This window comes from Pholcus phalangioides, unplaced genomic scaffold (assembly GCF_987345545.1).
Source record: "Pholcus phalangioides strain wild (caught in Gottingen) unplaced genomic scaffold, Ppha-v1.0 ptg000015l_1, whole genome shotgun sequence".
Taxonomy (NCBI): domain Eukaryota; kingdom Metazoa; phylum Arthropoda; class Arachnida; order Araneae; family Pholcidae; genus Pholcus; species Pholcus phalangioides.
The window spans coordinates 111,897,449-111,920,622 of NW_028301608.1; the positions used below are offsets into that span (position 1 = coordinate 111,897,449).

General features: G+C 32.5%; 2 long non-coding RNA genes across 2 annotated transcripts; both read left to right on the forward strand.

The window, feature by feature from the left end:
• The first annotated feature begins 4,441 nt into the window (after positions 1 to 4,441).
• LOC149077601 (uncharacterized) lies at positions 4,442 to 7,190 on the forward strand. The gene is made up of 3 exons (XR_016194174.1): positions 4,442 to 4,548; positions 6,558 to 6,635; positions 7,111 to 7,190. It is a non-coding gene; the product is annotated as an uncharacterized LOC149077601 (long non-coding RNA).
• Positions 7,191 to 11,446: 4,256 nt separating this feature from the next.
• On the forward strand, positions 11,447 to 11,935 carry LOC149077602 (uncharacterized). Its single transcript, XR_016194175.1, has 2 exons — positions 11,447 to 11,526; positions 11,826 to 11,935. It is a non-coding gene; the product is annotated as an uncharacterized LOC149077602 (long non-coding RNA).
• The last annotated feature ends 11,239 nt before the right edge of the window (positions 11,936 to 23,174 follow it).

Here is a 23,174-nt window from a genome sequence, read left to right on the forward strand (position 1 = left end):
CAGAGAAGCAGACATCTCTTCGGCTGTGAATGGAGTGGAGGCAAATATATTTAGCAGCGAATGAGCCTAAGCAGGTATATTCAGCTGAAACAGAAGCTGAAGTGGCAGTGGTTATCTTCAGCTGCGAAAAAAAACACCGCGAATCCCGGGCGATGTGTCTGTAAAGGTTAGTATGCAAGTGCATTGGATCATCCCATACTTTACGGGACAGGCAAAATATCCCTTATTCAATCCCTTATTTGGCAATCGCACCTCCCCCCCCCCTTCTTTTGATCCACGCTTGTTGGATAGCGTAACTAATTATCACTTTATTCAAATTTCTGGTTATTTTATAATGGAGTTGAATATTCAACGAATATTGTAATAGTAAAAAATAAATTTTAAAAATAATATTTTATATATATATATATATATATATATATATATATATATATATATATATATGCTTGCTTCTACTGAGAAGGACATTTGATATTTATTATATTTGACTATGATATTTGCTTCTATCGTGAAGGGCAAGAATGGAAAAGATGACTTACACAAGCCAGACGGGTCCATCGACCGCGATGTTGTCACAAAGGACGTACGTGATGTCATCGACAAAATCACTAAACCAGTAAGTATCCTTCATTTGCCATTTTGCAAAAAAATACATTTGCTGGTACAGTATAATTTCTCGATAACGGACAGCCATGGGACCTATTAGGGAAATATGGTATACAGTAGAGCCTCGTTTATACGACGTTTGGCTTTGGTCGCAAATCGTTCCTATAAGTAACTGTGTGTAAAAGTGGTACCATAATCATCGGTGGTTATGCATAATCATCAATCATCTCGATGAAGAAAGTTTGATTAAATTTCACTACATTCATCACTTTTACCGGTGATTATGTATAATTTCTCAATAAAATCTGATAAATATGAAAAAATTTATAACATTTCTTCTTTTCATTAAACCCATCAATTATATTTACCCGTATGTGGTACGTGCACTACACATGCTTTGCAATAAAAATTAAATTAAATTAAATTAAGTGTGAAGAAGAGCGAGAGAAATAAACGTTCATAACAACATTATCAGTTATGTTAGTATTCTTCACACGTATCAACATGTGCAAACAAAACCAACATTACTATTCGGAATCAGTATCCTGGACCATAGTTATGTTCAATTGAAAGATTATCATATTCACCAATACGAGCATTGGATTATACATAATCACCTCCAGACCAACCGTGTCCCCAGCTTTGTCCCCTTAGGGTATATAAGCTGATATATACATAATCACCATTGAGTATGATAAATTCTAAATTTATGAACAAAAATTCCCAAATTAGAGTTTGACTGATTTTACTGTCCGCTATCAAGATTGTCCGCTAACGGGGAGTGAGATACATCAAAGCCCTGTTCCACGGGACTAGGGATCCGAAAAGTGTACGCTAACGGGGACTGTCCGTTAAGGGAGGTTCTACTGTATTTATACTTCTGTTATATTAGGGACTTAAAATTCACAAAAAGGTGTGATTACGCTCTGTGTTTTGGATCTTCCCGATCTGAAATTGAAAATTAGGATGGATAAGTGGTTATATTTATACTAAAACGTTAAATTTTAAAATTTTTCAGGTGAAAGTGAGTATTGATTTTCTCTTCTAAAAATATATAAACTATATTTTCCCCTGATTTTTGGATAAAATACAAAAACAACCTTTAATAAGAAACAACTATCTGATAATTACTTGACTTAAAAACAATTAACATTATAACGTATATTTTTTCAACCATCACTGATTTTTTCCACATTCCGTGTGAACTTTATAACATGATGCAGCCAAAAATTTACATTGATGCATTTATATATATCTTATAAAATCAACGTTGCTATACTCATACTCCAATATTGCAACATCTGAACATAACTGACTGTTACAAACAAGTACAGTTACTATCAAGAAAGTTTAAGATGGAGTTTTAGTCTTTCTCTCCTATGAATTCCAATAAATCAAAATAGATTTGTGAAAATGTAAACTTCTTCACTGAGGTTATCGTAATCTCTGGAAGAAGCGCTGGTGTGGATATCAATTTCAAAGTTTGACCTAATAAGGAAAGGGGTCCCAAGGTGTCGTCGTCAAAAAATTATGAAAAAGTTCGAGTGAATTCATTCGTCACGAGAATCTTATGTGTTAATCATTATGTGTTAATCATTATCTCATTATGTGTTAATCATTCGTCACGAGAATCTTACAAAAAATGTGTAAAACATCACAATTTACATTAAATGACTTAAAACTCAAAATATTAGTATTGTGCCAAAACATTGGGGCGCACTGTACTAAAAATATTTCCAAAAGTAATTCATTCACAAAAGTGAGAAGAAGCGATCGGATTATCTCTCATTTTCCATCAGGAGACAAATACACACATTACAGTACAAATACAGTACATCACAAGGCGAATATGCATTTCCATATTCTAAGTACCGTATTCTAATTTTCAAAGGAAAACCTCAAGCCGTCCAAGCGGGATGACGACGAAACAACTATTAATAAAATCATCAAAAAGGTAAGCATCAAATATATATCATTTCCTTTACTTATCCGATTGGCAGTTAATTTTAAAAAAAGTAGCTGAAAATATAAACATATTTTTAACTTTTCAAGTTTAAAAATTCGAATTGACCAGTTTTGATCCTCGGCATAATATCCGGAAAGCCTATCATGTATCTTAGCCGAGAAAAAATTCACCATCTATTTGTTCTGCCGCCGCCTGGAGGCCATTAACTTCAGTTAAAAAGAGGTTGCAGTCTCTACTCAGCGAGTTACGATACTGTGTGTGTTATAGGGGGGGGGGAAAGGATCGTCTCTCTATGGTATAATGGTCAGTTTTAAGGAAAAAGGGATTGTCTCTCTATGGTATACCGGTTGCTTGTCCGTTATGCAAGAGGTCTTCGGTTCGATTCCGGGTGGAGAGAAATGACACTTTTTTCCTGTTCACCTCGGTATAATATCCAGAAAGCCTATTGATTTCATGTATCTTAGCCGAGCAAAAAATTCAACATCCATTTCTTCTCTAATCAGTTTTATTCATTTAAAATTTTAAAAGTTCAATCGAAATCAGAGTACGAAATAAAATTTCAGTCGTAAAATTTTGTCTGTGAAGAAAATTGTGCTGCTCTGTTCACATTTAATGGACAGCATAATTCAGAGATACTCATAGGCTGATGTTTAATGACCGATAAATTTAATAAAATAATTTAAAGATAAATTTATTTCTTTTTATTACCGATGAATGATCATTAGAAAACTCGCATATGTATTTTCAATTCAAGTCTCTTGCTAAAAAGGAAATTGGTTTCCGTAGTAGAGGATTTCCATCACTATAAGATGGATATTTTTAATTAGAATGGAATTTGTTCAGTGATCATTTCCCTGAATGTGATTAATTTATTAAATAGCAAAAAATCGTTTCTCAATAGTCTCAGATTTAGTAAAATACGTGATATTATACAATGTTTGCAACAAAATAATAATAATTGAAAGATAATATTGTTATATATGTAATTGAAAATGAAAAAAAAAGTTAAAATCAATTGAAAGAATTATCATAAATTTTTAAAAAATAGATTGACATTGAATATTACGTTAAAATAAAACTTAATATTATTTTAATAATATTTTTATAATTAAATACCTTTTTCCTGAACATAATACATAGAATGTTTTTATATTCTATTATTCTATTTCATCCATTATTCAATACTGTATAAAAATTATATTACCAGTAAAATAAAGAACTTTAATTAGAAACACAATTCATTAAAATTATTTTTGACCTTAGTTTCAACTCAACAGAAATAAATTATAAAATTACAATTTTTCTCGGGTTTTTTCAATAGGTAGCCTGCAGTAACAAATAGTGCATTTGTTTTTTGTTTGGCTACGGGTTTTATTTAGCTTTTTTTCATCGATTAAATTGAATGAAATCTTTGATAATTTTAAATTAATCGAGTCAATAATAGGCAAACTACATTTATTCTGCAATTAATTCTAATTTTACTATTTTTGCAGATAATTGTAAGTATTCCTTTTTTTCAAGCTTGATTTGGCTCGAGTAAATTAGTAATTTTATTCCAATTACCATTAAATAATTTATTATTTGATTGATTAATTCAATTTTTCTGATTTACGTTCAGAACATCTTAGAACGTATAATATTACATTTATCTAGAGTTTGAATGCTAAAATAATATACAACATTTACGAACATAAATGCATAATAAAAACTTGAACGTGAGAATATGTTTGTGAAAAGTATTACATTCTAAGTTAATCAAGCTAATATAAAATATATGTATATGTAGTATAAACATTCGGATATTCCACGCAATTGCACTAGTTCTGTGAGTATGTGTTTTGACACTGTTTTTTGTTCTTCTTTTATTCTAAAAGCTTACTGAAGATCCAGAAAAATTGTTCGACGACAAAGGAAAGCCAGACACTTCCAAAATTAAGAAAGATACTGAAGATTTCGTCGAGAAGAAGCCAGATGATGTAAGTAAAGAAGTTTTTACTGCAATTGGCTATAACTTTCTTTATATACTCACTTGAGTCAACAAAACGATTAGAGCATACATAAAATACTATAACACATTCATTCTGTACGTTCTACTAACGGTGCTACAGAAATAACATCAAATACAAGTTAACCATTGACTTGCATCCGAAGACTTTATTCCTAAAAAAATCCCATCAATATTCGTATGAAATTCATGAAATATACTTTAATTCAAGGACTGAAATTTTGTAATATAAAGTAATGCTACTAAGAGTTCCCGCGTCGCCCTATCGTGTGTGCCAGTTAAAGCTGACCTGTTCTGAGCAGTCTACAGCCGCAACTATTTATCACCAAGCTTTAGAAATATCTTAAAGAAGGAGGTTGGATATAAATTTAAAATAAATCACAAAATGACAGATACAACATTCACAATCTGATGGTGTTTCCTATGCACATGCAAAATTTTTTACGAGTATGTGACCAAACTCCCCAAGTTCCCAGGCAGGGTGTTTCTGCCCGAGTGGCATGGTGGTAAGATGCTCGTCTACCATCGTGAAGGTTGTTGTCTGGGTCCCGGGTTCGAACCCAAGGGAGGATATAGATAGTATATATATTTTCCCTAACGAACTCGAGGCGACCACCGATAGACAGCGCCTTCACTTCCAACCCATCTCACTAATGGCAGTAAATTGCAATATAGCGATATGGCCAGAGTTGGTGTTTGGTGAAGTAGTAGACAGGGTGTCTAAAAATAACAGCAGGACCATTTCTTCCCTAAAAAGTAGGATGTTGTATTAACAGAAAAGGACGGGCTATAACTGCTAAATCTCTTTTAGGAACATGAGGAGCTTGCATAAAGCTATACCGACTTCCTTCACACCGGCTCACAATTACCTGCATCCCTTCATTGAAACCTTATTAAAGTTTTATACTATTATAACCTTATACTATTATAACCTTATACTATTATAACCTTATACTATTATAACCTTATACTATTATAACCTTATACTATTATAACCTTATACTATTATAACCTTACTCTATTATGCTATTATAACCTTATTAAACTTTGTGAGGAATAGCTATAGATAGCTACACTAGAACTTTAATTGTGTACATCCTTATGACGGTTATTATATAATGCAATAAATGTAAATACAATCAAAGAGTCTCCTACCTTTTCACATGATGGGGGAAACTATGCTCTAGTAGAAATATCATTAAAATATTATTTATATATAACAGTATATTTATTTCAAAGGAAGTTTAGATATATTTGATTATACGTGCTATCATATGGTGGTAGAAAGTTTTACATCTCTTCAGAATTTTTGCAAATTTAAAAATAAATGTATTATTAACAGTTTGCACGGGCAATAAAATAACATGACATCAATGTAATTAAATAAAAGTTGATTCAAATAAAGGGACAGTTCATAAAAACGATGAAAAAAAGATTGAGATCATTAACTCAATCTTATTTGAATTTAAATTTCAAAACTTCAAAATAATATTTTTTTTATAAATCAAGTATTTATGAATGGATTCCTTTATTTTGAATCAACTTTAATTTAGTTACATTGATGTAGGGCTATTGTACCATGCTCGCAAACTGTTAAATAATGCATGTATTTTTTTTTAATTTGTATAAAATATTAAGTAGTATGTGCAATCTTGTATTGGCAAAGTTAACATATGCATTCGAAAATATCTTTACCAGATTTGAAATAAATCAATGGTTAATTAATATTTTAAATGATATTTCTACGAAAGCATAGTTTTCAACCATGCTAAAAGGTAACACACACTTAATACTTGGAAAAGTCCTTCTATTTTTTGAAATTCCGCAGCACTTTTTAATCCCCTCAAACGGCAGATTGAATAAGCATAGTGAACAACACATGAAAGTGAATCATTGACTTATTCAAGCGAAGATATTTTTTGTAAAATTTTAAACAATATATCGGGAAATGTATAACACTCGTATATATGTATATAATAGGATAAGAAAACTGAAAAACCAAACGACGACACAGAAGACATCATAGATGAAGAGCCAGGGAAAGAAAAGAAACCGGTCGTAAGTGCTATAAATGTTTCATCAATCTTAATTTGAAGTTATTATTTTCATCTTTAAGTATATGATAATGTTTTTCTATAGTCTTCAGTAATCCGTGTTCAGTACCATTAATAATTATTAATAACTGCAATAAAATTTATTACCCTGATAATTTTATTATACGTATTCGTTCAAACGCTGATTGGTAACTTATATGAGATCTCATCGTGTGAGGTTTTGTTGCTATGTGCCACCTTTCTAATAATAAAGCAATAAATCACTTCGCTTCATCAAAAAATTCGTTACATAAAAAATTCCTTTTAGAGAATAGTTTTTAATGCAAAGAAAATTTCACTTCGTTGAGGCCCGACTCGAGACCTAAGTTCTCGCGCGCGAGTTTGACGAAAAGTTTTTAAATATGACTAAAAAATTTTGAATTCAATTATCATTTTCAAAAGACAAAATCAAACGTACATTTTCCCCCGTTTGTTAACAGGATGAATCTGATCTTACCGATCTGACTGAAGAACAGAAAATTACTAAGAAGAATATCGATGATATTAAGGAAATCGTAAGTTATATGTTCGTATATAAAATTTATGTATCGTATATTTTGTATTATATGTTCCTATATAGAAATGTAAGAGTTCTTTTCGAAACATCATAAAATATATTGATATCACTGAGCACTTGGTACGATTTATAAGAAGAATGCGTGGATTATAATTGTTGAATATACATTACACCAAACTTGAAACGCATAGAAGAAATGCTTTTAAAAAAACACTTTTGGCTTTTTGCTTTATATGCTTATTTGCGGAATCTCCGTCAATGCCATACACAAAGAGCTGAAACCATGTTCAGTTGTATATAAGGTTATGTATTTCCAATCTCTTACCCTCCAAAACATCAGCTAGAAAGCAATACTGTCAAAACTATTTCAAAAATTTCAAGGTTTACTAAACTCAAGGTATAACAGTTTCCCCAACAAAGTGAAAGATTTTCTAAATATTATTGTTTCATAGAGAAACAAAGATAGGGAGAAAGCGTAGTTGTTCGCACCAACGAGGTAGAAGTAATAGAACGAGTATCCACGAGATAAAACCCCGTGAATACTCGTTAATATAAATTGATATTGAACTATCATCGGTTCGAAATAAAAAAAAATTGGGGTAGGCACGGTCACAAGTTTTGATGTGGATACGATTTTTGTGCCCTTAATCGCGTTGTACTGACATAATGAAATTATGTCATTATCATCTGACTTGTGTTTGGAATAGGTCACAAACGATACCAATGTCACCTATTTTCGTTGTGAACTGCTCGAGGAATATCGGAAAACAATTTGTTACAAATCAGGGAAACGGGCCTGGTGGTCAAACGGTAAGAAGTGCCGAATCCCTAGTGATATCATTGGATGCACCTTTGCAATGTGCAGCTGACAATATCGTTGCTTTTGACTTGCGTGGACTATTTTCTGAGATACGAGTGTTTAAAGAATTTCGTCACAAAACTTTTTGCGGATGCTCCCTGTATCGTTAGACCGTGGCCCAACCCCTCCAGGTAATGTGCTTATATCCCCCATGGGAAAGAGCCTGGGGCCATGTCTGGCTCTACAGCATCGTTAGATGACGCCCGAGCGGCAGAGTGGTAAGATGCTAGTCTTCCACTGTGAAGGTCCACAGTGGGAGGAACAAGTTCTTTTACCTAGCGAGCCTGGGTGACCACCGGTAGATGGCTCTTTTATTTTCCACCAACTCCACTGGTTGGAAATTTCCATATAGCGATATAGGACAGCAGTTGGTGTGCGGTAAAGGGGACAAGAGACGTGCTCAAATGTGAAAATTTCTCATTACTACATATTTCTTGCTAAAAATGCTTTAATGAGATTTTAGCATCAATATAATAACAATTTCAGGTCTCTTAGTTTGAAAAATCTGTGCTTTAACAAACTTGGCACCTTATTTAGACACCTTTGACCTTTGAAGACCGGGCACACCCCGCTTCCCATCTCAGAGAGATATCGAAGCGTTCCCGAAGGATAGGTGTGTCCGGAAAGTTTTATTAAAAACAACATAACATGACCACCTCAGACGAAGGCAGCAAAATAAAATAATTTACATAAAAATTGATCGTCAACTCCTGAAGTCATATAACAAATAAGTAAAATCTAAACAATCAACTCCAATGAGCAATCAAAATTATAAACGGGATTATAAGCTGGCGGTGTATATCCGTCCATCCCATAAGAATATAGTAATCGTCAATTGATCGAATGATTGCCGATAATCCTGGAATATAAAATTTTGAATCACGGTGAACTTATTTAGACACCAAAAGGAGCCAAACTGGAACTGAAATTGTTTGTCCCCCACGTCTCAAATTTCATTGGAAAGCATCATTTTTTCTATTTCGCTCTGTAAGCATATATCAATAATTTGCAGCATCCATTTTATATTTTGAGAAACCATTAACGAATAAAAAAATAAAAACTGTTTTTCAATTAATAGCATAATCTGCATAAATGTGTAGACTTTTCATCATTTTCAACATTTCAACCCAAAATTATCATGAAAATAAAATCACACAGTAAAATAGATGCTACAAATCATCGATATATACGCAAAATAAAAAAAAAATTGACGTTTTACATTGAAATTTGAGACAATGTTTTACATTGAAAATGACGGTTCCGGTTTGGGGCTTTTTATTGTCTAAATAAGTCGCCAAGCTTGTTGAAACACAATTTTTTTACGGTTTTTGACATTCAAAAGACGTATTCACGTCAAAAAACGGAAGAAAAAAAGATCATAATCATTTTTAATTAAAATTTCCCATCACAACAAAAAATTTTAATATCAAACCCATTTTTTCCCCCAACAGGTCAAAGTAAGTATTCTAACATTCTCTCTGTTCATGTAAATATATTTTTTTATATTTTAATACTGTATTTTGATAGACCGTTCGTAAAAACACTTCAAACACAAAAATTATCAGATACTGTATCAGAATTTAGAAATGCTGCATTATTTTCGACACTTGCATTAAACATTTTTATGGACCTCTCCTCCAATGAGCCCGGATTAACACTTTCAGACCTGAATTTTAATTAACCGCATGAAAAAAGAAAAAATAAGACAAATTTATATAGAAAAAAATTATAAAGAAATCACAGCTCTGTCCATTGAATTGAAAACTTCCAAAATTTTGTTTACGATGTCTAAAACAAATGTTTTAACCTATGGGTTGCGGGGCTTCTCCGAGATGGGTCGTAATAATCCATTTACAGCTAGAGATTATTGAGCTATGGGTCACACGAACCAAACTTGATTCTTAGGGGCTTCCGAGATGGGTCGTATAAATACACTTACAGTCAAGAGATTCTTGAGGTATGGATTACGACCCAAACCTGATCCGCAGAGTTTCTGAGATGAGCGGTACTAATCCACTTTCAGCCAGCGATTAATGGATCATGACCCAAACTTGATTCACTGTGGCTTACAAGATGCGCCGTAAAACTCCACGAACAAATAGGGATACTTGAGCGATGGGTCACGACCCAAACTTATTTCGCAGGGATTTCTGAGATGGGTCTTACAAATCAACATACAGAAAGAGATTATAAAGATTCTCGAGCTATGGTGCACGATCCAAACTTGATTCGCAAGAGCTATGAGTCCCGACTAAAACTGGATTCACAGTGATTTACCAAATGGGCCGTAAAATGTCACTTACAGTCCTGTTATAAATGCACTTATTGCGGCACTGGTTGAACTAATTTCGACAAACAAAGTCCCATGGGTCGCAAAGTCGATCTCGTTGTTAGTTTTCGGTCACGGTTGAAAAAGTTTAAGAATCTCTGGTCTAAAAATTTCTGGTCTTCGAAATATGCATTTAAAAATAGTCGCATCTCTATGTAGTTCACTGACGGGCAACGCATCTAGTGCTCTCTCAACGAATGAGCTCACTCAGCCTTGGGGACTCATGAACAGCCTCATTGCTGGGAACCAATTGGATTTCTCGGCTCAGGACCAAAGTAACCGAATCCCGCCATCCGACCCTGGAGGCTCATAAAGTTGTTAAGATCTCCCTGCCCACATGGCATATGGGCTGGCAGGGCTCCAGTCCAGAGGCCTGTCACAAGTTTTGTGGTTTTTTTTTTCTTTTTTTCTCAGTAACTTTGAAAATTATGAATGGGCGTGATCACGCATGACATAAAAAATTGAAAAGAGACGATTGCACTGAGTACTGTTCATCACTGATCTTGTTGTCAAAGATATTTCAGTGATTTTAGGGTTATTGGGGCTGCTGATTCCAATCTGGCATTGGTTTTGCCGAATTTGTTCCAGTTTTTGAGATAAAGTGAAAATTAAATTTAAATAGTAATACCAGCGCACAAATCACATTGAAACTTTGCGTTATAAATGAATACAGTAAATCATGGGCAAAAATATTTCAGTGATTTTCGACTCATTTTGGGCGGTGATTGTGAATCTGGCATTGGTTTTACCGAATTTGTTCCAGTTTTTCGGACAGTGCATACTCTCAACAATGTGATTTGTATGCTGCATATGTACTACGATGAAATTTAATTTTCCCTTTATCTCAAAAACTAGAGCCAATCTGACAAAACCAATGACAGATTTGGGATCAACAGCCCTAATATATTCGAAAACCATTAAACTTTCCTTAAGAGCATGAAGTTTTTTTGTTGTTGTTGAGTGCTTTAATCGATATAACTCTGAACCAAATAGTGAATGAATTTCATCACATACTTATTTTTGAAATAGTTTAGAAAAATTGTTTTTTATATAAATACCTATTTTTCTATCTTAAGGGCGAGCTGAGCAAAAAATACGACGTGAAAAACGATAAAACGATCTCTAAACTCGTTCGAATCATCTTCAAAAAGGTAAGTATCGAGATTAAGTAATAAACAAATTTATACAAGCACAACTATTTTATTAATAAAATTAATATTAAAATAAATTTTATAATAAAATTAATAATAAATTAAAATTATCAGAAAAAAAAACTTAAAAACAAAGCATCAACTCGATGCATGAAATGTATTTGTTGTTCTCAATAATAAATGGTGCCAATAGGATACTGTAATATTAAAATATACATATATATTTGGCACTTTACAAAATTACACTATTTGTAACTCAAAATACATAATTAATTAATTTGTTTCTTTTGTTTGCAAAGGCTAGAAAATCGTCTCCCCAAAAGAAATTGGTCAATGACAAAGGCAAAGTCGTTAAGAAAGATGTGAAGCGCACGCTTTGGGATGTTATACGCGAAATGGAAAAAACAGTAAGTATGATTAAAAATTCATAAAATAAATAAATTAATTAATAATATATTAAATGAATATATATATGTTGTGGTAAATGTGATAAATCGGTTTTTATATAACCGTAAACATAGTTGCCGAGCATTTTGGTAAATTTGATAAATTTCCCGAAATTTATCATTTTTACTGACGATTATGCATTGTACCTACTGAACGAATTCCAAAATTCGATATTTCGACCTCGACTCCTATTTAATAAATTTAACGATCGTTCTTTGGTATCAGTTGATAAAATTCCCTAGATTTAATAATGTGATACATCGGTATAATTATCGATCTATCGCATTTACTGTAACAGACATGTGTACATATGACGTAAGTGAAAAAAGTGAGAAAAGAAAAGTTTTTGCAAATTTCTTTCTCTCTTTTTAAATATCCATGAAAACTTCTATTTGAATTAATCATAAATTACGCAGAAATATCTGACGATAGTTTCATTCATCATTGACGACTCATTATGTACTTAAGCACACTTTTCAAATTTTAATTATGATTTATCTATTATTTTCAGGTGAAAGTAAGTGAAATTTTGCAAATTACATAAAAGGAATAAATTTATACTTTATTATGAAAAGTAAAATCGGAAATTCCAGTGAGGAAAAATAGCACAATTAGTAAAAAGTGAATGTTTTTTTGTATAAATCAACGTGGTAGAGAACAAGGGTTCACAAGGTTTTCAGTCCGCGGATCAGATACTCGGTATTTCTGCCGTATTCGTGCTCAGAAAATAGTACATATGTTACTGCCAAAGCCCGAAATTGACCAGATTATGAATTGGTTAATTTCGTTGTGAATTGACGAGTTTGGCCAGCCAGTTTGCGAAAGTGGAGGCAGATACCTTGCCAAAAGTCCTATAACAAAAGACATGATTCGTGGTAATCACCAACTTGGCGCATTTTTTCCGCGATAATTATATCCACGTTACCAACGACACCCGTCTAACCGCAGTCACAATCTTTTTTTTTTTCCAAATTTGACAGAAAAACTATTTGTCTATATATCATTATTTCTCTTCTTTTTTTCCTCTCGTCACACGGAGCTAATCCAATACAGCTACTGCATATAGCCATGTATCACATATTGGCGATGACAAAAAAAACAGATTTGGCTTCTACCGGACCGTCTTACTATCAGCACATCGAACTTTGGCCAGATATTGTTTCCAGTAACTTCGTGAATTGGCCGGCCAAAACTCGAATCATTTCTGCACTTCGGGCTTTGGTAGTAACACGTATAGTGGTCGACTGATGACTAATATTTTACGGGACATTCTAATAATTCTTCTTCTAATGATCATAAAATGCCTTTTAAGTCATTTTAAAGTCTTATAAAATCCCCCGATAAATGCCCCGTATTTTCAATGAAAATCACTTGGATTTTTATTCTTTACTGAAATCAGGAACAGATTATTTTTCTAACTTATAAATTATGATAATTATGACTACAATTGTCATTAGGTTATTATGAATATATTCATCTCGAATATCTGTCAATGATATCAAATATGTACTTTTGTTCGGGGAGGGGGATAGTAACTTAATCCATTGTGACTTGCAATAGCCCTCTATTTTCCGCCATTGGTGATTTTTCAGCAATTTTACCGATAATTGGCATTTTTATCTTAAAAATTATTTTTTCTATAAACCTTTCGGACCCTGGTACCACAAATGTGTGGGTTGCTTTTTTCTCGCAGTAGAATTTTTTCTTTTGACCTCAGGGAGTTTAAGCCCTGACTTAAAGGATTGTGTCCGTTTTAAGTTAGAAATATTGTGAATATAAACTTTGAGGACTTTTATCAGAGGGCAGCACTCAAAGTTGAACTTTCAGGGGTTGGCTTTCCTGGAGAAAGTGCCAGCAGGAAAAGTGTGATTTACTACATAAACTTCTGGAAGAAATTGTATGCGAAGATGGAATATACCATCATTTGAGTGAAAAAAATTTGAACAAAGTGAATTATTTCTTCACAAAAAAAAAAAAGTGAGAATTTAAAAAAATAAAGATTTGCTGACATTTACGTTTTTAATGTGTTTTTGCGTATCAAAAATGCAAAAGCATTTTGAAAATTTAAAAAAAAACGAATGCTTGGGTCTGAAAGGGAGATAAAAATTGCCATCTTCCCTTACTTTTGACAATTTTTTGGCTATAATTTCTAACTTTACTTAATTGCATGGTCAATTTTATTGGGTATAATTTGCAATTTTGCTTTGATTTGATCATTTCTTTAGCTACAATTTGCAAATTTACATACCTTTGGCAATTTTTCGGTGCTAATTGGTGATGTCTCACACATATATCCCAATTTTTTATGATGAAATTATGGCCAGCTCTTACTACTCTGATACTTTTCTACCAGAACCCCTTCTGCGGGCCAGAGGTTGTGCACCTCTGTGATAGAACAAATTGGGCAATTCGAAGTGACATGAGTACCCAGGCTTGATCCTAGAACTACAAATGACCAATGAACTAATAAATTTAATTGGAAATATGTGTAAAGTGCGTTGAACTATTATTATTTTTAAATATTACATATGACAATTTACATGATGACAACACTTTCATTTCTTGAAATTATTTTATATGATTACAGAAAGTGATAAAGACATTTGGAATCGACGACGACGGGAAAATCCATAAAATTATTATCAAATACGTGAGTATATATAAGTATTTGACACGAGAAATATTATGCATTCTGACGAATGAAATAATCGATTTTATCTGTATTCGAATGTGCTGCTGTACGTTTAGCAGAGATTTTTATTTTCATAGCGATTCTAGAATCTTGAATCTCACACACAGTTAAGATAATTTTCATTTAAAACCCTCAATATTAATATTTGGTCGCTATTGTTTGATATGAATATACTTTCGTTTTCAAGAATAACGTTAACAATCTAAAATTGTACCCAAAATTTGCATAATTTTACAGATTCTGGTAAGTAAATATTTACTTACATAAAAACAGATACTCAAAAAAAATTCGCCAATTATTTTTTGTTTGTCACATTAATGAAGTAGCATGGCTTCAATAAATTGACACATATTTTCGAGTAAAAAGGGGTTTAGGAATATGATGCAAGAACTATGAAATACATGTGTGCATGCAGACGGACTTGACAGAATTCGTCAGCATATACGGAAATCTTGAATTTATATACATCTTACAGTGTCAGATTCGTTTATAACGAACACGCGTATTAGGGATTTTTATGTACAACGAAGTTTTTCCATGTCCCATGAACTTCGTATTGCTTATCTATGCTATTTCAATTGCTTTTAACTAGGTCCCGGATTATATCCGATAGATCTGTATTTAAAAATGGCAAGATATGAAATGAAATCAAATGTATGTGCAAACTAATAATGCTGCAGTGTAATGGACTAAAAATTAAAAGTAAATCATTAAAAATGCCAAAAAAGGAAAAAAAATCATAAATGTAAAAATAGGAATTTTCAAGTGCTGAATTATGCATTTAAAAATTTCAAAATATGCATTTAAAATGCCAAAATGTGCATTTAATAATGTCAAAATATGTATTTAATAATGTCAAAATATGAATTTAATAATGTCAAAATATGCATTTAATAATGTCAAAATATGTATTTAATAATGTCAAAATATGCATTTAAAAATACCGAGATATGTATGAATAAAAATATATTTAGAAATTATTTAATGTCCCATGCCTATGTGAATATAAAAAAATTTACGGGAAAATATGAATTTATAAATGCCGCTTTCTCCTTACAGAGATGAAAATATACGCAAAAATATGACGTAAAAATGAAAAAAAATTCAAAAATTAAAAAATATATAGACAATCCATAAAAAATGCATAACAAATCCGAAAAAAAAAACATGCACAAACGTGAAAAAAATATATATGCATATTAAAAGCACTGTATATACTATGGCCTAGCAGAGAAGAAAAATGTGCAGTAAAACTGGAAAATATGTGCGCAAAAAACGCATTTAGAAGTGTAAAAGCAGGCAAAATGCCTGAAAATATTCCCTAATACGAATAATACTTAATAGTGAAATAAATATTTTCCTGCAAAAATTGAAGAAATTTGATTAAATTTGAAGAATAAAAAAATGGAAAATATTCTTATATATACAAACAGTGCGTTTAATAGAGAAACAATGCTAAAAAATATGCACTTGTTCTAAAATTTTGGTGATTCTTATACATACATATACAAGAACTGAAAAGTGCTAAAATATGTAATTGCATATGGGCTTATGCATTTTTGCTGGCAGAAAAACTTACTAAAAAGAATGAACTGAGGTTATTTATTACCATAAATCTAACCTCCAACACACTTTCAGTGAACATTTGCCATTCTCTAGCTAGTTGCACAGTTGCAAAGTGGTGCGTTTAGCGAAAAACGTGGTCAAAAATTTTTTTCGGTGTCTGTGTGTGCTCTAACTGAAAGAAAATGTATTATTATTTTTTTCATTGTGTTTGGCATAAATAATATAAAAGTCAAAAGAGTGAAATATCAAGGAGAAAAGTTATAACTCACACATTATATTCATGTATTCAATTAAGTGAGATTTTAATAATTTTTTTAATAATCTTTATTGAAATATATTATTTTAATACGTCTTTTAAGAATGCTCAGGTTACACTGAAAAACACGTAATCGTGCACATGAAGAATTTTTTATTTTCACTAAATGCGCTATTTTTCAAGCCAATGTGTATGCAACGAAGTTCGCGTTTTACGAATAATTTTACTGTTTTTTTTTTTACTTCGATATAAGCGAGTCCGGATGTATATGAAAAAAAAAAAAAAAACATGTGAATTTTTTGGTCTTTGACTAGACTAGATAGCTATTAAAACGTACGTTTTAGGGTTTCTTGTATACTGTTGACATAAAGTAGAGTATATAGTCTATCTGACATACATATTCACCTTTTTATATTGTTTAGCGTGGTGATCTGATAGTTTGTTAGTTAGTAGTAAATATTAAGTTTAAATTCTCAGCATGATATATAGATTATGGAAATTAATATCATGTGTGAAGTAAATGGGCATTTTATGGGCATTTTTTTTCTCAGCCACATCGTTGGGCATTTTGCCTGTTGTGGCCGTATATTTGTATTGTATTTGCGTAAATTTAACTTTTGATGCATTTTGCAGGTTACCAAAAAATCCGATGACATAATAGACGAAAATGGAGTTGTTGATTCGAAAACCGTATCAAAGACTACCAAAGAGTTTGTTGAGAAAATCAAAAAGATTGTGAGTACCACAAACTCTTCAAACCTCACCTGATTTCACTGCATTTATAAAATCAAGTTTTATTCGATATGCGATGTAAATACGATATAAATTTCTAAAAATTGTGGACTTATTTAGGCGAGATGAAAGTTTGCAACTTTTTCGTATTATTACACATAAGTTTCGTATTATATATATGTTGCTTCCAAAGCCCGAAGTGTGGCCAATTCACGAAAGTGGCCTCGCAGTACAGTTCCACTTTAGTAGTTCGCGGCACATTTCCAGATCACTTAAGTGACCTAAGGCATATTTATAGATCACTTAAGAGGCTTGCGGCGCATTCCCAGATCACTCAAGTGGCTTGCGGAGCATTTTCACTTCAACTGAGTGAAGCATGGCACGCTTCCATAAGTAGATCACATAAGTAGACCACCGCACATTCCCAAAGTATTCAAGTTACTCTCAGCGTATGTACAGATCGTTTCACAGCAGCAGCCTGATTTCCTGATCAATTAGGTCTCGCCCGCGACACGTTTTCAAGCTAATGAAATGGCCCGCACTCTCCAACGGTTGAGCACCCTTGCTGTACACTGTATGGTTTGTTACATTCATAACCTACCGTGAATAGTGACTAAAATATTGCAATACTTTCAACACACGCCGATACATTTCTATCCATAACTTTAGTGTATTTTATTATTATTGGGTGTTTTATTATTATAGTGTATTTATATTATTTATTGGGTAATACAGTAACCGGAAATTTTCAAGTTTTCTGTGAAATATAATTTATGACTGAGAATAATAGAAAAAGCAGAATTTTTACAAGTGATAATAATACTTATGCTGCGTTTAATTTAATCTAAAACGAATTTTTTTTCGGCTTATTTTGTAGGTGAAAGTAAGTATTTCAATCATTGTATCGAGCCTGTCATTTCCCGATTTCATGTTATATGAGTTTATGATTCTACTAGTTCCCAAAACCAATATTCCAATATTATTGCCACGTTGACTACCGAACCTGAGGGATACCCAAGCCACATCACCATATAGCAATATCGGCTCACTGTCGTGGGGGCGGATCTATGGCCCAAAAGCTAAAATCGAAAATTACACTATACCAGTTTTGAAAAATAGAATAAAAAAATCTACATTTTTATACGGTCCCAACTAACGGTAACTAACTTCCAATCATAAACTTGTTGCTCTGTCTCTCCTGATGCCAATAAAAAAGATTCCATGTTTCTAAATGCAATATTCCCAGAGATATTCGAATTCCAAAAAATGGAGGAAATTAAGGAAAGAACAGCGTTTAAATGACGAAAAATCGTTTTAAACGCATTCAACTCTTTTTCTCCCAAATTTTCTCCGTTTTAGGAATTCAAATCTCTCTGCGAATATTTCACTTGGAAACATGGAATGTTTTTTTTTGTTGGCATCATGAGAGACAGGACAACAACTTTCTAATTGGAAATTAGTTGCACATTGGGGCCGTATAAAAAATTTAATTTTTTTAAATTTTGTTACACACTGTATTTTCCATTTCAAAACTTGTACACGGTAATTTCCGAACGACTATTAAAGATTTTTTTGGATTGGAATCATACCTCTACGACGGAGGGTTGATGAGATAAAGGCCGCCCTAGCACCTACAGGACAGCCTGTATATTATAAGCATTCGATTAAATTTTTGCATTCAAAGTAGTGAAAAAAATCATGTATTAGGTAATTCCCGCATAAATAACCTAACCAGATAAATAAAGCTGAAGAAAAAAAATACTCATTTGATTACATGTACTGTATTAATTGCTATCTCTTTGTCAAGGATCAATTGAAAGATGACAAAATAACTTCAGTTTCTGACAAAGTTCTTCGCAAACTCGTTAGAGTCGTCATCAAAAAAGTGAGTATTAGTGTATCAGTATTTTACATTGTACTTTGAAAACGTTTTATTGCTGTCTTAAAAAAAAATTGTAATTTTTGCTTTTAAGATTGTCACCGGCCCTGCAAAATTTTAGTCGTTGAAAAATTGTCATAAAACTATACTATTAAACTACTAACTGTATTGACGTATTTTTTATCACTCATTTAAAATATTAGAACAATTCCTTTCGTTATATTATCATTTTGCGACTAATATTGCATTATATATTATTAAAATTGCATTATATATTATTAATATATTACATTATATATTATTAATATGTTACATTATATATTATACAAATACAAATACAAATACAAATACAAATACAACGCCACAACAGGCAAATTGCCCAACGAGGTGGCTGACTTAAGAACATCATGGATCTCCGAGCCCCTACCTACTACTGCTACACCCCACATGAACCCCCCCCGCGGAACCCCCCCAACGAATCGATACATGCGGGAATGTGCGTGTACGTGTAGTGCAACCTGACGTAAAGTTTGTTTCTGTGTAAGGCTTGTTATGTGTAGCGCTGTCATCTGCCCCCAGTTTTTTTTTTTACTAACTATGAGTGAAGTGTTATGGTTGAATGATTTATCGTTGTAGGACTGTTGCTCTCTGTGGCGAGACTTTTTAACGGGGAGATCGGCTCGCATTTGCGCCTTGAAGTTGGGAACCACAGAAAACCAACTTCAGCCGACCACCACTGTGGGGTCGGCTGAAGTTGGTTTTATCAATATATTACATTATATATTATCAATATTACGAAATTATTTTCAAATACTGATTTTGTATAAATTACATGCAAAATTGGGGCGCAGTAGCCCAGGTCGATAGATACTCGCCTAAAGAACCAAAGGATGTTTAGACGTGTCGCGAGTTCGATACCCGGTTCGTCCTTGTAAGAAAACTTTCTTGACACAGGGGTACAACAAAAAACGGCAACTTGACCGCCGCAAAAAATCGCTACCGCAGGGAGTCCCCCCATCGAGGAGTTAGCGCACCAACTTCTTGATGAGTATAAAAAACGAGCTTGCCGTTCGGAACCAGCATTAAACTGTAGGTCCCGGTCTAAAAAATTAGCCCTCGTGTGCAGAAAATGACAGTGGGGCGACAAAAATGATCAAATGATCATACATACGAAATTCATGTCATTAGGAAATTTATAACATTAGATATACATGCACGATTAGTGAATATGCCACCTTACCAAAATATAATTTGAATTTTTATTATCATAAACATCACACTTCATACAGGACAATATTTATTTACTACTTACTTATCACTACAATGCACCTAAATAATGAACTCATTCTTCAACGTATCAACTACGGGTGTTGGGAAATGAATTAAAAGATAAACACCAATGCGATCAATAGGAATTTATCTTCGAATCTGTATGATAACAAAAGAGATTAAGGAGAAATTGGTGGGTGATAGAAATTTTTTTAGATTTTTTCGCGGCTATTAATCGATAATATTTATCGGGATTAGGAGCCATCGTGAGTTTGAACATAGACTAAACATTTTTCCAACGCAAGCAACTCGTATAATCAAGTTGTTATGTTAGAAATTTTGGATATCATTTCCACAGAGGGTAGTAAGGAAAGTTACTAGACTACATTTTACTGACGGACCGTTGATACTAAAGGCTACTTCTAATTTGAAAAAAAAGTATCCAAATACCGTGTAGAACTCACTCATGTCATTCATATTGTAAGAGGTTGTATAGGCATTAGAATAAAAAACTTAACTTTTTTTACGGGCACCCTGTCCTCAAAAACCCAATTAGGATTTTGTTGCCCTGTCTCTGCTGAGGCCAACTAAAAAAATCCACGATTCTAAGAGCAAAATTCGTAGAGATACTTGAATTCAAAAGTTGGACAAAAATTGGGATAGAACAGTGAAAACTATAATAGACAACGCTTCTTTCCCTCATTTATGCTTTCTTCCCAACTTTCCTCCGATTTTTGAAATCAAATATTTCATTGAATATTGCACTTTCGGAAGCGGAATTTTTTTTTGTCGTTCCCAGAAAAGACATGGCAATAAATTTCTAATTGGATTGGATTTTTGAGGACAGTGTGTCCGTATAAAAAGTTTGTTTTTGCATTTTGATAACTATACGACCCTGAAAACATGAAGGGCATATCTGAGTTCTACACGTTATTTGAATACTTTTTCTTACTGGAAGTATGCCTTTAGGATCAACGGTACTCCAGCAAAATGTGGCTCAAGGACTTCCTTACTACCCTGTATAAACTTGCTGCAAAGGACAGAATCGAAATTAATATTTCTCGTTTCAATCAATTGAGTCATGGAAACAATGTTAAAATTTTATTCTATTTTTTTCTCGAACCCCAAAGGGCATAAAGGATTTACTATAAATTCGAAACTTCTATACTTCAAGCACTTCATAAACTTCAACTAGCTCGTAGTGTGCTTAAACGACAACTCTATGAATATTATATGTAATGTATATCCCTAAGCATGAGCACATTGTGTTAATATACATTATTTTTATAGCATCCGTTCATGAAATTATCAATAATTTCATCAATAAATAAACATAGAAAAACATAACATAAAATTATTGATAATTGAACATAATACGCTATGTTTTTATTGTAATTTAAGCACAAAATTTCCAAAAATTAATGATACAAACTAGGCATTGTTGGAAAAGAACGTCGATGTCGGAAAAATCGTTCAACTTTTTTTTTGATTACGAACTACAATTTTATCATGGTAGGTGTAACAATATTTGTTCGAGCATTTAGCATATACACGTATTGAATAATAAACTCTTATAATATTTTTTTTTAGATCATAGTAAGTATAAAAATGTCACACATAAATAAATATGGGTGATATTCATATTGCCTTTTCGATGAAATCCAATAATTCTTGGAGAATATTCAATTTATTGTATCTATGTAACAAGTTGTCAACGTCGGCGATTTTTATATGCATAATCTGCTGATAAAAGAAGTCAGAACATAATGCTGAAGAATAGCTATAACTCTTTTTTCATTACGATGTCTAGGACAAAAGCAAAAAGAACCCTGACACCGAGCCATTGATCAATGAAGAGGATGGTACCCTAAATCCTAAACAACCAAAAGACGCTACGGAAGACATCGATAAAAAATTGAAAAAACCAGTGAGTATAAAAAAAAAGGAAAGATCAAATTATCATGATACCATTCCATAGTATGAGTACTGGAAATCAAATTTCATGCATCATTTCCGATATAAATGAATAGTTCTCTTTAAATTTCTTTAAAATTTTCTTTCTAGGTGAAAGTGAGTAGAAACTGTGACTGTTTTCATAAACATTTTGCAATCACGTAATCGATTCTTGCCCTAGTATTAAAAAGCCATACAGGTACAAATTTGTAAGCTTCAAAAACTAGATTTCAGCCAACAAATCCCAATCAATGTTATTTTTTCCATTAAAAAATAATATATTTTTGTTTATAGTTTGTTCATACCTTTTACGAAAATTATGTTTTTTTTTCTTTCACCCATCTGGATTTCACTAACAATATTATTCCTATATCAAGGATGTGCTCGAGAAACAAAACGTACCAAGTGACGACGACATCATTGAAGATATCATCAAACATGTAAGTACGAATTGGAAATGTTCATATTTTTATGAGATTGAAGCAAGAAATATCTTTTACGAAAAGTTTAATTTTTCGTTGCTGCGAAATACTGTATAAAAAACTGAATTTTTGACGCGAATAATTTTAAATAATCTAACGGTACAAGGTGCATTCAAAAAATGTTGCACAACGAAATGATTTGAACGCTCATAATAGTCAAATACAAATACAAGGTCACAACAGGCAAAATGTCCAACGAGGTGGCTGAAAAAAGGATGCCCATAGCAAATATGGATGTCGTATAAGATACAGCAACTCACTTAAAAATGCAATTGTAAAAACTAAAAACTATATATACATGATTTATACACACGATGTACATATCATTTCAATCTCAGGAAGTATTCACAATTTATCCGTGTTTTGTATGTC